The sequence below is a fragment of the Sarcophilus harrisii genome, chromosome 1 (assembly GCF_902635505.1).
Source record: "Sarcophilus harrisii chromosome 1, mSarHar1.11, whole genome shotgun sequence".
NCBI lineage: Eukaryota > Metazoa > Chordata > Mammalia > Dasyuromorphia > Dasyuridae > Sarcophilus > Sarcophilus harrisii.
In genome coordinates, this window is record NC_045426.1 from 655,857,846 (window position 1) to 655,863,845 (window position 6,000).

General features: G+C 37.0%; 1 non-coding gene across 1 annotated transcript; it reads right to left on the reverse strand.

The window, feature by feature from the left end:
* Positions 1-19: 19 nt before the first annotated feature.
* On the reverse strand, positions 20-92 carry TRNAV-CAC. Its single transcript has one exon. It is a non-coding gene; the product is annotated as a tRNA-Val (tRNA).
* Between the last annotated feature and the right edge of the window lie 5,908 nt (positions 93-6,000).

Here is a 6,000-nt window from a genome sequence, read left to right on the forward strand (position 1 = left end):
TTTTAAAGCCCGAAAAAAGTGTTTCCGCCCGGTTTCGAACCGGGGACCTTTCGCGTGTGAGGCGAACGTGATAACCACTACACTACGGAAACCAACTGAAAGGCGTATCATCTCAATATGAAAATTACAAAGAAAAAAATTTTTTAAAGCCTTCTAAATGTTTTGCTAAGATTATGTAGTGATCAACCATGATAGACTTAACTCTTCTAAGCTAAAGGGGTGACCCATGACAATTCCAATAATTTGGAAAGTGCCATCCACATGCAGAGAAACTATGGAGGCTGAATTCCGATCGAAGCATATTATTTTCATCTTTTTTACTTGTTTTTCTCTCTCGTGGTTTTCCCCTTTTGTTCGGATTTTTCTTTCACAATGGAAATATGTTTAAAATAATTATATCAGATTGCTTACTGTCTTGGGGAGGGGAGAAAGGAGAAATAAAATTTGAAACTCAAAATCGTACAAAAATGAATGCTGAATATTATCTTTACATATAAATGGAAAAATAAAATACATTGAGGAAAAAAGTCAAATGCCTTGCTCCATGAATTAATTTAATTTAGGTCATTGCCATTCTGGTTTATGAATTGCTCTTGGGGCCTTTTCAAGGAACAAAGAGGCCAAGATAGCAAAGGCCTTTATGGGACAATCTCTCTGGTATCAAGGCTTCTGCTCTTTCTTTCCTTAGCCTCTGGTGCAGTTCTTTGATGCTAACCCAAGGATCCAGAAATAATTCCAACCAACTGGCAGAAATCTCTCTGAAACTATCAGATGCACAAGATTCTACCCACTTCCCAATTTCACTCTTTCAGTCTCATCAACCTGATTTGATGTGAGCTTCTCTTGGTATATATCCAAGTTAAGAAAGCATTTAATATTGGAAATAATTTGCTGTCCTAATACAGGAGTTTCCTTTCTCTTCTTAATATTGAACTATTTGATTGGATTTTTTTCCCCTTGTCTCCTCTGGTGTGAAGGGAAAATAGTCAATGATTAGGGGATTCCCCTCCTCCCATGAGAATGGATTAAACCACCAAATAGTATCACCAGGTACTTTTAATTTAAGGAGGGAAAAAGCTAGAAGATTTCTGCCTGAATCTGTATCTATCTTGATATACCCTGATATCTTTGGTGATACTTGATGAAGGGTGGCAAAGATAGTCTATATATCCCATAATTCCAAACTGCTTTTCAAAATTTTGGTCCAAATTACAGTTACACCAAGAGTGCATTAGTACAAGACCCCAAATACCAAAATCCACCTGGTGATCTTGTATGTGTAGCAGTGATGGGATTATGCGGTAAACAGGGTCATTCAGTGCTTGCTTCCTTTGCCTAGATAAGTTTCCCTAGACAAGCACTGCTCATCTGCTCTGAGAAATTTTTTTATCAAATAATGTGTAATTCCTTCCTCTCTGGAAGGAGCAGTTAGTCATTGGACAGATGAGATATATAATATACAGAAAGAAACCGACATAGTGGCCTAGGGGTTGGTATATCCAAAGCTTCCAGTTGTTAGGGGAGGTGACTATTTGACAAATGAAATACCCAATCAGAAACATCTCCTTGGCAAAAACATTTCAATTTTAAATTCATTTCTCCCTCTTCTTTGAATTTTAATTCTGTTCTTATTACTCCATCAATACACTCAAATAAGCAAAGACCTGGTCAACACTGTTTATTAGGACAAAGTATACACTTTAAAGAAAAAAAAAAGTCATGGGCCAGAAAGAAACATTTTTCAGCTTCCACAAAGAGAGAAAGGAGTTAAAGAATTATGACTTCAAGGTCTGTAATGGTAGAGAGGTTCATTACTATACCTTCTGCCCCAAAACTGCTCCTGCCAGATCATTCTCAAGCAGTCTAGCTTCCACAATTGAGGACCTATTCTTTCTAAGTCTACCTTTACCCAGTTCTCTGTCTCAGCTCTCAGAAGCTGCAACATTTCCTCTTCTATAGCACTCATTGGTATTTTTTTGTATGTTTTACTAAGAAACTGAGTTTCTCTTTAACTTCTGGCACAAGTTTTTGACTCCCAAAGGACTGGCAAATCACCCTTGTAACCTTGTCATGGTTCTCATGTTATGCCACAGTTCTCTTTTATTGTCCTGACTCAGTTTACCTAATTGTTCTGCTCAATCCTGCAAAATCACCCCTCCATCTTAATCAGAATATTTGATAAGGATAAAAGATCTTATATTTTAGAATATCAAGATGCCTCTCCCCATCTCCGGGGTTCCTCCCCCCATTATGTTATCCCATCTCCGGTGGCTCACCCTACCCTGTCAGAGTCCCAGTCCTGATCTCAGGACCCTGACTCCACCCCTGCCTCAGTCTACCCCCTGTGTCTGAGCCACATATATATATATGTCATTGAGAACTCACATTGTTTGTTGGATTCTTGGAGACAGTAGTCTCATTCAGCCCTGGGACCAAATCATGGATCCATTTGGTCCCAGTAAATCTCTCCCTTTTAAATAAATTATTAAATACTCTCTAATTTCTATCTTGTTTCAGTTTCTCCAGCATTACACTCAGAGATTTGATCAATTTTCCACTAGTCTAAAAAAGTCTAAAAAATTATCTCAATTTTCTCTTAAACTGTTCACATTTGCTAAAGAGAACACTTCTGGTATGTTTCTTTTTTTTTTTTTTATCATTAATTGAACATCTGTATCTTCGCCCCTTTTCTTTAAGTCCTAAGATTTCAAGGATCACCATATGAGATATGAACTTGGAAGAAATAAAATTGAGGGTCACTGAAATGCAAATGAAGAAGAATGAGCAGATTGCAAATCCTTACAAATTAAGAATTACAAAAGAGAAACTGAGTGGAAAATGTTATCCAAAAATGTATGAGGTAAAAGGAAAATAACTAATCAGGAATGAGAGCATAATAATGGAAAGCCTGTTCAATTCATCCTTAGCATCAAGGCAACCAACATACATTGTTTATATTAAGTATGTTTATTACAAAGTAAAATTTTAAATTTAAGTTAAAAGAAGTAAACATGCAAACAAGTATGTACAAACAAGTTCTAGACAGGTTAAAGTGGACATAGTCTCAAAGGAAAAAAATTAAGATTGAGGATTAGGAAAGGATTCTTTCTAAAGCCTTGAAGGGAGCCAGGGAAGTCAGGAGACTGTGATGAGGAAAGAGTGCCAAGCAATGATGACAGCGCATGGAAATTTATGTAGTTGGGGAAAAAGTAGTGTCTTGTGCAAGAAATTGCCAGTGTCACTGGATCTCAACATAAATGAAGGGTAACTAGGTAGACAAAGACTGAAAAGACCAAGTTATGAGGACTTTAAAATCCAAACAGAAAATATTATATCTGTTCCTAAAGGGAGTCAGTGGAGTTTAATTGAATAATGGGGAAGAAAGGATAACATGGTCAGATCTGTGATTAAGGATGATAAATTTGACAGATGAGTGGAGGATATACTTGAGTAGGGAGACACTTGTGTCAGAGAAACCAACCAGAAGATTATTGCAATAGATGGGGTTTGAGGTGATGAGAGTCATCACCATGATGATGGCAGTGTCAGAGAAGGATAGGGATCCTCTAGAAGAAAAGTTAAGAAGGTAAAAAACCAATAATTCTTGACAACTGGAGGATATGGAGAAGGAGGTAAAGAGGAGAGTTCAGGATAATACCTAGCTTGTGAATCCCTAGGTAATACCTGGGATGATGTTGATGTTTTAAAAAAGAAAAGTCATAGGGATATAGGAATATAATGGAATATTTTACTGTACTGTAAGAAATGATGGGATGATGAAAACCATGAAACATGGAAAGATCTATATGAACTAATCAGAGTATTGTAAGCAGAAACAAGAAAACAATATGCACAATAACTACAATAATGTAAATGGGAAAAACTAGACACCAAAAAATCAAAAGTATAATATAAGTGCAAGAACAAGCAGGACGTAAATGAAAAGACATGAGAAGACCAATCTGCCTCTTTGTGAAGATATTGATCAGATACATTGATCACTTATCCTATTTGATTTTTTTCCCTTAAAAATGCTACTTATGATAAGAGATGGCTCTCTAGGAAGGAAAAAGGAAAGTAGAGGAAAATGGGTTCTTGGGATAATTATATTGATGTTAAAAAAAAGAAGACAAAGTATCAATAAAAACTTATTTTTTTTTAAATAATGGGGAAGGAGGATGAGAAGATTAGGGGGATGGGGTGAAAATAAATTCAAAGTACCCTAGACAGCACCTTAGGAGTGATTATATCAGACTCTGCTAAACAGATACACTACTTTGCTATCCTTAGATTGTGTGTAATAAAGCAATTTATCCCATTTTCATTTGAGTTCTTTGAGAAACAGCTTAGCTAAGTGTAGAAGATCTCACAATCTGTCATAGGTAATAGGTAAATTCTTTGACCTAGAAAGAATGCCAGTACACACAAGATCATCCCCCTTTCCCTCTTCTCCAAAAGGTAAAGAGAAGTTGCTTTCAAGAGCAAATTAATTTTAAGAGATTATCATATAATTTTCATGTTCAGTTTCCCAAAGATCTGGAATGACAGTTCTTAACAAGAGGGAGGAGGGCAGCATTTTCAAGTGGTCTAAATGTTGACAAATTCTCAAATTACTTATAAATTACTGGAAATCTATAAGATAACTATAGGACAACTAGGTGCTTCCAGGTTAAGAGATCCCTGACCTGGGAGGAAGTGGTTGAGGAAGCTGAATCTATGAACCATTCTGAGAGTCTACATTTAGATTTCTTAATCACAAGAGAATATTACTTTCTTGAAGAGAAGGGGGGGAAGTGGACTAAGACAGGTTAGGGACATTTTCTTGGGCTTGGTTTGTTGGTCTTTAACTTATAGCTTAGTGTGAAAAGTTCTGTTTCAAATCCTGGATGAGCCTTTTAATGTACTTATTTTGGCAGTCATAGAACAACTATAGGCTCAACATTTGTGAACACAAGAAAAATGTCTTAAATTTCTCAACCTACAGACTCCCAATACCCCTCCTTTTCTTTCTGCATCTAAATGATCTGCTACTCTCCTTCAACATCCACTGGAGATTTGAGCTTAGTACATTAAAAGTATCCGTTTGATTTGTCACCTATGTACAGTCTTGAAAAAATTGATGGGGGAGGGGGGTGTCATTTAAAATATGTCCATTTATAAAAACATTATCTCACCATCCCTGTATGTCTGGGAGGCTGTCCAGCCTACTTTTCCCATTATCTCTGCTAAACTTTATTGTTTCCACCAGATAGCTCTGGCTCTTTCGAAAGAGAGTGGATTTGTTGGAGGGAAGCTATTCATTAGGAGGAAATCTCTAAGCCAAGTCAAAAGGCTGAAGTGCACTCCCACAAATATATACAAAAGAGAAACTGAGTGGAAAATGTTATCCTAGGAAGAGGAGAAATGTTCCTGGAAAGATTATCATGAAAATAGCTAAGACTCAAGAGTCCCAAATATTTCAGACATCAATCATCACTGGACTCTGGAGCATCCATGATCTTGGCTAATGTTGGTCACCTCAAAAGACTTGTTAATGGCACTAGGGCCTAGAGGGAAGTAAAGTAAAGAAGATAAAGTGCAACTGTTCCACGGAGTATGTGCTTTCTTCACACTAGATCAAACATGATTTCAGAGCCAGGAAAGAAAAATAAAGCTTCCATCTTCGCTCCTTTCCTTCATTTTCTTCCTTTTCATCCCACCTCATGAACCCTTAGGCAGTAGTATATGCAGATTTTATGTCCTTAAGTGCCTATAGGAGGCTCACCGAATAAACATTGTATTAGCTGTTCATGTCTGCCCCTACACTTAATAGCAATGTCTTATATTTGCAATGAGTAAAAGTTCCACAACTCCCTTTCCTTAGTGGGGGTAATGAACTGATGAGGTTTGAGACCAAGCTACTGATGGAAGGAACACTCCAAACCAAAGATACCATGCAGGTGGCGTCATGATCTTGGCCATTTCTCTTTATTCTGCATTCAGCAAACTTCACTTAAATCC